This window comes from Gossypium hirsutum, chromosome A07 (assembly GCF_007990345.1).
Source record: "Gossypium hirsutum isolate 1008001.06 chromosome A07, Gossypium_hirsutum_v2.1, whole genome shotgun sequence".
Lineage (NCBI taxonomy): Eukaryota > Viridiplantae > Streptophyta > Magnoliopsida > Malvales > Malvaceae > Gossypium > Gossypium hirsutum.
This window is the reverse complement of record NC_053430.1, coordinates 51,082,607-51,093,095: the sequence shown is the minus strand read 5'-3', so window position 1 is coordinate 51,093,095 and position 10,489 is coordinate 51,082,607.

Here is a 10,489-nt window from a genome sequence, read left to right as displayed (position 1 = left end):
TTTCACCTTGGAAAAAGATACTCAGGTTCGGTCGTAAGGGCAAGTTGAGCCCAAGATTCATTGGGCCGTATGAAATCTCCGAACGAGTTGGTCCGGTTGCGTATAGATTGATTTTGCCCCCGGAGCTTGAAAAGATTCATGACGTCTTTCATGTTTCGATGCTTCGACGCTATCGATCTGATCCATCGCATATAATTAGCCCATCAGAGGTTGAAATTCAAGTCGACATGAGCTATGAAGAAGAACCGATGCGTATCCTAGCTCGTGAAGTGAAGGAGTTGCGAAACAAAAGAGTTCCGCTAGTAAAGGTGTTATGGCTCAAACACGGGATCGAGGAAGCTACTTGGGAGACCGAGAGCTCGATGAAAGAACGATACCCAAACCTATTTACCGGTAAGATTTTCGGGGACGAAAATTTCTTAAGTGGGGGAGAGTTGTGACAGCCTAAAGTTGACCCTAGTCGGGAAGTGGTTTCGGGACCGCTAAACCGAGTCACCGAAATGTTTGAATGTGATACTTATTGTCTAGAATATGTAATTATGAATGTGTGAAAATTTCAAGCTTCAATTTGGTTGATTTCATGTGAATTTAGTCAATAGGACTTATGTGAGAAAATTCTAAAATGTGATAGGTCAATGTGTGAGGACCTATTAGTGCATGTGGACAAAGGGGGGACTTGCATGTCAAATTCCCCCCCTACTAGTAGTGGCCGGCCATGACAAGCATGGTAGACCAAGTTTGATGGCCAAGACATGTCATAGACATGTTTTGTTGGTGCATCATGGGTGGAAAAAAATAAAATAATAGGCATGTAAATTAAATAATGAAAAGGAGTATGATGAATACACAAAAAAAAGTGTGTAGTTGATTCTTTTCCCCCCCATTGCCGTGAGCTAAAGAAAAGAGAGGAGAAGATCTTTGTTCATCCTTTTCTCACCTTCATTTAGCCTAAATTAGAAAGAAAAACAAAGAAAAAAATTTCTCATCCTTTGGTTCATCCTTGGCCAAAAATTTTAAGGAGGAAAGAAGAAGAAAGGTGAAGAGATTCGGCCATGCATGTAGCTAGGCTAAGGTATGTGTGATGATGTTCCATGAGATGCATGCATGTTTTAGTTGTTAGCTTGAGTTCTACCTAGCCCATGGTCTAAATCTTGCTATGTGATGGAAATGGCACTTGACCATGGATGCATCATTCTTGGTTGGTGTTTGATGTTGTGGTGATGAGGCATGAGGATGAGTTAAGATTCGGCCAAGGTGGAGGTTGTGTTAATGCCATTGCATGCAAAATATGAAGCTTGTTAATGATGCATGTGATGATGGCTTGATGATTCTTGAACCTCCTTTTTAGCATTTTTGTGTGAGCACATATGTGCATTGGTTGCTAAATGGAGAAGAATCGACTAGCAAGATGTGTGCTAAGGCCGAATGTAACTTTGCATGTTAATGAGCAATGCATGTGTTAAATTGATGAAAAGGGGGAGGATGCTTTACTAGTGTGTATATGTGTGTATTAAGTGTTGAAATCGACCCCAAAAATAGACATGCATATTCGGCCAAGGGGAAAGAAATTAGCTAATATGTTCTGTTGATGCATGATTTTTGCATGTATGAGACTTTAATGTCTAATGTATAAATATGGGCTAAGTGCCTTGTGTTCATCTTTTTGATGCCTAAATGATGAAATCAATTTATTTGTTTAATTAAGCTCAAGAGCAAAGGGGAAATAAATCCGATAAAGGGAAGGAAAAAGTGGTTGAATAGCTAGCAGAATCGTTCGACAACACCCGAGGTAAGTTCTTGAGTAAGAGAGCTTAAATTACGATGTGATTAAATCATGCTCTATGTGTGGCTATTGAGCCGAATGTGCAAGGACGATATGTGCCTTGTGTTTGAGTTTCGCAAATGAAAATGAAATATGAATGTGCCATGAATTATTGTTAGATGTGCATGATTAATTGAATGCTGTCCGGGCTAAGTCCCGAAGGCTTTGTGCTAAGTGAATATATCCGGACTAAGATCCGAAGGCCTTTGTGCGAGATACTAAATCCGGGTTAAGTCCCGAAGGCATTCGTGCGAGTTATTAAATTCGGGTTATGTCCCGAAGGCATTGTGTGAGTTACTAAAACCGGGCTATGTCCCGAAGGCATTTGAACGAGGAGCTATATCCGGTTAAATACCGAAGGTACGTGATTTGGTAATGAATGAGCTTGCTGTAAAATTCTAGCGAATACTAGAAAAACATCCCAATATGGGGATATGTTACGTATGTGTTGAATTTAATCGAGCCCTTACAAATAAATGTTCGCTCAGTTGATAAACGAGCTACCAGCCTTCGGCTAAGTTAGTCTATTGTGTATGTACATAAGGGTTGTTAATGTTGTGAAGCAAGTTTGATATCGGTAAATTGCGTATTGTGAAATATTCCGTTTAGCTAAATGTGTGTTATTCTTTGTTTATGCTGGGATTCCTTGCTCAAAACTTACTAAGCATAAATTGCTTACTCGTTACACTGCTCCTCTGTTTTATAGATTTTTGGTTCTCCAGCTATCGGACTCGGGATCTTGAAGTCGAAGTCGCCCACACTATCAAAGGCTCTTTTGGGTACTATTTTGGTTGAATTTTGATATGGCATGTATAGGACTACCCATTGTTGTTTTCGAGTACTTTATGAAATGTATAAGTGTACAGCCATGCGAAAATGGCTTGTAGAAGTGGAGTATGGCATTAGACCATTCGTGTTTATGAATGTATAGATGGTTTCATGATGTAACTATAGTTGGAATGGAAGTGTTGAGCAAATGATCAGCCATTGGAATGGCTAAGTATGATCATATGTGGGCATATGTATGACAAGGCCCTAGTTGGTCCATGAAACCCCGAAAATAGGTAAGGTTTACTTTGAAAACAGAGGCTGACAGCAGCAGTGGTGTGGATTGGAAAAATCACAAGAATTCGTAGGAGTGGAATTAAATAGTGAATAAATTATGTAATCGAACGTTGATGAATCTACTTTCATATGAAAGTAATGAAACAATCATATGAACAGTACAGTAAGAGATATTCAGGTTCTTGTGGAACAGGGCCAGAACAGTTTCTGGATTCCCGGTTCCGACTTTGGAAATTCACTATAAATTGAACAGAGATAATTAGGGGTCATACCATATATTTATGGATTCCTCTCTGAGTCTAGTTTCCATAGAAACAAACGGCATCAGTATTGAAGCTCTGTGAAGAGAGATATCCAAGTTGTAATGGGAAAAGGTCAGTGTAGTCGACCCCTGTAACATGGGAGACTTTGACTAATAAACTGTACTAATTGGCCCGACCAAAAATTCTAGAAAAAAATAAATAGGTGGGGACATGAGTCTAGTTTCAGGGAAAAATCACAAAACTGATTTTCGAGTTGTGAAACTCAAGATATGATTTTTGAAGTGACTAGTACTCAGACTGGGCGGTGTCTGGAAAAATTTTTCAAAGTTTGTTAACATCTCGTGTCCGACTCCGGTGTCGGTCTAGGGTTCGGGGTGTTACAGCAAACCTCCAACTTCTCAGCCATAGCACTACTTGATAGCCATTCGGCTAGCAGCTTACCCTGCGCACACCTACTGTATCCATGCGCACCCAGCAGCGTGAACACCCAGTAGCCTACGCACAAAGGCGCACCGCAGCCGCTCCTTATCGCTGCTTCTTGGTGCCACACCTGCTCCTTGCTCCAGCTCGAGCACACCCACGTTGTTGCCTACTGCCGAGCAGTTGCCCACGCTTGGTTGTGATACTCCTCATCCTGCTCGACTTGTCCGCTTGCTGCTCAACATTCGTGCGACACATTAGCCCTATTACTCACACCAACACCCATCCTTAGGCGATAATCCTCCAACCTATCCTAAATCGACCTTTTTTATTTTCTAATTATTTTTTAGGTGTTCTTAATTTTTATAAAAAAGGTGGTAAGACCAATTTTTCTCTTAAATTTTAAATTTTACTTAATCATTTAATTTTTCAATTTATTGAATTATTAATATTTTATATTAATTAAATTTTTGAGAAATTGTTTTCCATCTTATGTTCAGGTTAATCATGCCTTGAAAAAGAACTTGTGCCTCTGCCCTAATTGATGAACCACAAAGCAAATTCCACTATGAAGAAGCCAAAGTGAGATACAGAAGTGTTTTCAAGAATCACCAAATGCATCCAGCGAAAGGCTTCACATTGAAAGAGAGCAATTATATTGATTTTATGGTGCGTATTCGTTAAGTTGTTGAAACTCTCAATTGGGAGTTATTTTGTGAGAAAAGACCTAGTGTTGGTGAGGAGTTAGTTTGTGAATTTTATGCAAATTTAACATCAAGCAAATTGAAGGAAATATCTATCCGCAGAATCAAGGTACCAATAACCTCAAATTCTATTAATGAGTTCTTTGAATTACCTGATTTTGAAAACGATGAATACTCTTCCTTAATGAGCACTATCAAGCCTGAAAATTTGCAAGAAATACTCGAGGAACTTACGGTTCTAGGTTCTAAGTGGACTGTGTCAAAGCAAGGAATCCACACTTGTAGAAGAGAATATTTGACACCACTTGGGAAGGTATGGTTCTATTTCATCCGACTCAGCCTTATGCTTAGTTCATATGGAAGATTTCATTGGAGCGAATGGTCTTATTATACTTGATTTTAACTAGAAAGACCATTGATGTGAAAAGAATCATCTTAAGAGAAATGTGGAATCGTGTCGTTAGACGTTCTGGCCTAACTTACTTTCCTTTTAGAATAACAATTCTGTGCTTGAAAGCTAAAATTCTTGCAAATATAAAGAAGACATGTTATAGCCAAGGCACAATCAAAGATTGGAACCTTTATCGAATAGTTGAACACTTTGCTCTACAGCAACAAATTAAAGAAAGTGAGGATCCCAAAGAAGAAGAAGAAGATTCCACAGAGATCAAACCAATGCAATCAGCCGATATCCCTGATAGGGTGGAACCAATGAAACTAAAAGCTAAACCTGATGTTGAGACTTCAATGTTTAGAGCTCAACTGCCTCGCCCAGATCTTTGAGATGAGCTATCAAAGTTGATGGGCATAATGCAACATATGCAGTGGCAGCAACAAGCTTATTAGATATATTCAAAAATAAGGTATGAATCCATGAGAAGCACTTTTACAAAATTATACAATGACCCATTTATTTGTGTGCCTGAGTTTCCAGATTTCATATTTGAACCATGGATTCCACTATCGAAGAGGAAACGAAGTGATTCATGCAAAAACAAAGATGATGGGTCAAAATATGAGTCGAATTCGGAAGGATATGAAAATAACTAAAGGGGGATCTCGACTTTATTTTATTTATGTTCTTAGGTTGTTTTAGGATTAAGTTTAATTAGGATTTTCTTTTTAATTTTGCATAATGGAGCAAGAGATGGAAATCATGAATAAAAATGAACAAGTCGCAATGTATAAAGTGTGGCAATAGATATATACATGTCTAGGATTGGATTTAGAGAGAGCTTGGTACTTAAGCAGTTAAATTGACTCACCTCCTCCTCTCTAGAATCCTTTTTGGTGTATAGTATCTATTCACTTTTAACAATGAAAACATTGTTCATTTTAAGTAAGGGGGATCGAAAATTGAAATTATTTCCACTCAGAATAAAATTTTCTTTCATTTATGATTAGGTTATATTTTGTTCAATAATTTGAAATGTTGTTAAGTATGCTAAACTTCAGTATAAATAAAGTTCGATTATTTCAATAATTGTTATGTTAGCTTAATAATGACATAAATGTATTTTTAATAAAGATGCAAATCATACCATAAAATTTTAGTTCCTTAGGAAAGTTAGGCATGCATGAAAGTTTAAGTCTTTAGAATTGACTTAGTACTTTCTTGAGGCGAAATCCTAGGAAGCATGGAGCGTGGAAAATGATTTAGGCAACTGTTGTTTGGACTGTTTGAGCCTTTCAAGCCAACCATGATGAAATTTTTATCCTTTGAAACCCAACTTTGAAACTATATGGCCTAATTTTATTTGAACCCTTGCAAATTTAGCCATCACTTCTCTCTTAACTATCTTAAAATTGTCCCAAACACTAGACTTAGTACTATTCAAAGTATTCTTTAAAAATAAGTTCGGGGGAGTTGAAAAGAAGTATCAAATGCTCTAAAAAAATTATAGTACATACAGTAAAATGCTCAAATTATATAAAAAAAAAGAGCATGAGTTCTTAAAATAAGATGTACAAAATAGAATGTGAAAGCAAACAAAGTTGATGTATTAAAGGTAATTATTTCAAAGGTCCGATACAAGCTGAGTCTAGGGTTTTTAGCCTAAATTTATCTATCTTTTACCTACCCCTAAGCCCAGCCACGTTACAACCTTGTTAAAGACCTATTGATTCAAGTTCCAATGCTACCTACATTAGTGGAGAGAGATTGTTGCGTGCAACATATGAAGGCATTAGTGGAGAGAGATTGTTCCGTGCAACATATGAAGGCATAAGTTAAACTTAATGATTGTAGCTTAATCTTGAATAAGTTGAATAAAATTAAATTGGTAAGTGTTAACATGACTTTACTAGGAAACATTTAGTCTAATTTTTGGCTATCATAAGAATGATTGAGATTAATTTGAATGATATGCATGCATAGATAGCATAAATATCGAATTTCTTGTTCTTGAGCATAAGTATACCAAATTCATGATTTTTGGGAAGAAAGTCATTCTGAAGGAATTTTTCAAAGCTGTTTTTGAAAAATTCTTTTCAAATTTGTGCATTACTCAGGACAAGCAATGAATTAAGTTTGAGAGTGTGAAAACACAAAAATTTACACACTTTTTCATGCCCTTTTTAACATAAATTCATGCAGTTTCGATAAAATTTCTATCGAAAAATAATTAATTTTTATAAAATAATTAAAGTGTACTTAAAATATGAACATGTTGAATTTTAATTAATTTTATAATTAATTTTGATGAATTTTGGTTATTTTTGACAGATTTGCACAAAAGGTAAAAAATGGCTCGGCAGACACTACTAGAAGCACAAAACCGAGAAGCAATTTGAAGTATGAAGGTGAATTAATTTTCAGCCTAAGACGGTCCAAAATTGTGTGTATTAATTAATAATATAATTAATTTTAAGTTATATCCAATTTAATTTGGTTAATAAATTATTATTAATAAATTATGAAAAGTGGTCCAGTTGAGCCGAACCGAGTGAATCGAACCGACCACTTTGTAACACTCCAAACCCGGCCCAGACGTTATGGCCGAATCTAGTGATGTCACATTGAAGTGTTTTTTGCAAAGTATAATATCGTTGAAAAACCCGTTCTATATTAAACCTCTTTGTGATCTTAACAAAGATTTTGGAATGTCTTATCCTTTGTTAAAATTCAAGTCGTTTAACAAAATGTTAATCATATTAAATTGTTATTAATTTTTAAAATATTGTTTTTTGCGGAAGCTTTTAAAATATGTTGCGTAAATGTGGGGTTTTGAAAAACATCTATCTTTTTGAAAACCCGGCTCCTATTGCTAGTAGATATAAATCAAATAAATAAAATCCCGAATTAAAGATTAAAAATTTAAAGAGGCCTTATTACATCAAAATACCCAAATTAAATTACTTATTAATTAAAGGTTGAATACGGAGGCATGTGAGGTTGTGTGGCCACTTCTGAGTCTCTCGCAGCACCTATCCGTCTAAGATTGGGGATTACCTGGATAGACAAACAGTAGGGTGAGCTTACGAAAACTCAGTGTGTAATCCCTTAATCAACAAACAGTCATTCATGCAGTGAGCAAACACAGTCTGGGCATAATCCCGTATCAGTAACGATTCAGTTTCAGTTAGGGCCTTAGCCCATTACAGTATCAGTATCAATGTGGGCCTTAGCCCATTTCAGTGGCGGTAACAGTATAGATATGCAATCAGAAATCCTGCCCATCTAGCCTCTACACTCCACTCTATCCACCCTTGCACTCCATGTGGGGAAAAATCAACCCACCATCCCCATACTCCAAAATAGCACCAGTTGCGGCACTAAACAGAATTTGCAGCAGAGCTGCCAGTATAGTACACCTCCTCCAATCATAATAAACCCATCCCCATACAACATATCTTAATTTTGTACATGTATGCAATATATATAAAATGGCATGCTCAATCAGTCTTACATCTTATAAGGGCATAATAGTCATTTTACCTAATAGAGGCATAACAGTCATTTATCAATTTGGGGTCTAGGTATACTTACCGACCCAACAGTAGGTCCACAGTCGTCTCGGGCGACCCGTGCAACCTTAACAGTGAAACAGTACAAATAGGCCCACGACTCATAATGCGGGCCCATAAGGGCCTACACGCCCGTGTGGCCCACCTAACACAGAAATGGCCTTAACTGTGTGGATTACACAACATGACCCAATATTCGCCACACATCAGTGTGGTTTACCTGTGTGGTGCCCGATGGGCCCTCACGGCCCTTTTAGGCTCACAATGGCCTAAATTGGCCTCAGGCCATGAAATCGCTCATGCTCGGCCTTAACGATCTTACGCCCACATTTAGGCATTCGTATTACCACATGAGTAAGCGCACACTCATGTTGCATCGACGGTCACTTATTTTGACTTTTGCAGATTTATTAGTAGGGCAGTGTTTTTACACACCTTTTTCGCAAAACTTGCTAAAAGTCCTCGAGCACTAAAACCTACATTCAATCAAGGCATTCTATTAGTCGTTTGACAACAGGGTTAACATCCCTCTTTTAATACCATCCTAACTTATCATTAATACCTGCCCTGATTGAACAATTGTGGCTTAATCCTCTTAAACCACTGACCAAGATTGATCACACGCTCATTGTCGAATATTAGCATTACCAGCAAAATTCATTAATTATGATTGCTTAAACACATGGCTTGAATCAACATATATAACTTATTTTAAGAAGCATTCGGCCAACACCAAGAAATGCAAGCCAACATACCCTAGTTGAACAAAATGATTACAAATAGAGTTACCATTGATCGAGTGGTGAGGGAAAGATTTTGGTCATTTCCCTAACAATGTAAACTCCTCTACTCTTGAGAAGTTCCAGAAACTGAAAGGAGCCCAACAAGAAAGAAAGGGGATATGAGAATCGACAATAAAGAAAAGGGGGAGATTGATAGAATAAAGCAATGTTTGGCTACCACAAAACCGAGTAAGAGCGAGGGACAAGCAATGAAAATCGACCAAAGCAACAGTATGCCGAAGAGGATGACTGATAGGCTCCAAAGAAAAGAGGCAGAAGAGAGAGGGAAGAAGAAGTAATGATCAAGAGGAAAATCGATTGAGGAAAAAAAAGAAGGATACTATTCGGCCAAAACAAAGAAACAAAAACTCGATAAAACCCGAATGACCTTTGCTATATTCGGCCTAAGGTAACAAGGGAGGTACACTTGAAAAGAAGAGTAGAAGAAGAATAGAATTGGCAACCAACAAGAAAGCAGAGAAAAAACCAAGTTGAAACAAGAACGGAACCGACTACTACAAACCCGAAATAGAGTAATCAACTCACCAAAGCTGAAATTCCTGAGTGCCTACTGTTCAAAATCAGCACACTTCTCCCTCCTACCACAACTAGCCTTGATTTTCTCCTAAAATCCCTCCTCCAATCCTTCAAATTGATCACACCTCCCTCAACTGTTCAATTCAAATTCCCTTCAACCACTTCAATGTTTCAGTCAACCAAGGACACTTCCACAGCATTTGCAGCAAAATAAAACACTCCACTGTCCCCACCAGGATTTGAACCTCAGTCCTCTAGCATAGGTAACGTGCCACTTACCCCTTAGACCAGCAGGCTCTTTATGTCATAAAATACCCATATTTATTTAAGAAGCCTATTGACTAGAGACAGGGTTAATTCAAGTAAGAAACCAAATTTTGCACAAGCCAAGGCTTGAACCTAAGACATTTCAGACACTTCCCAGAACACATAACCACTGAAGTAAATACACAGTTGTGTCAAAACCATACAAAACTAATTATTTAAGATTTTGGGACATTACACACGTAATGGACAGCCCAAAACTACCCCATGTGCTGACCCAAATTAGCTTATTTCCTAATTATTTAGCTTGCAATGAGGCCTTTGAAGACTTGTTCAAATAGCATTCAAACCCCTCCACAAATGGTGGCTTTTTAGATTTGCCCCAAGCTTAATTTAGCAAGTTTGAAATCATCAAACTTGTCACATGTGTGGCCAGCCAAGGGAGGGCTCTTTGGCTACTAATTTTAGCTATTTTTTGTAGCCCTCTTCAGTTATAAAAACCCCTTTAAGCTGATCATTTGAAACGCACCTCAAGCATTCACATCTTTTCTCTCTTCTCTCCACTTTCTCTCTTCTTTTCCATTCCAAATTCTCTTGCTCTCTTGTCGATTTCTCCTATTGGAAAAGGGGCATTCATCATCCATTTGGAGCAGTAATTAATTGTTC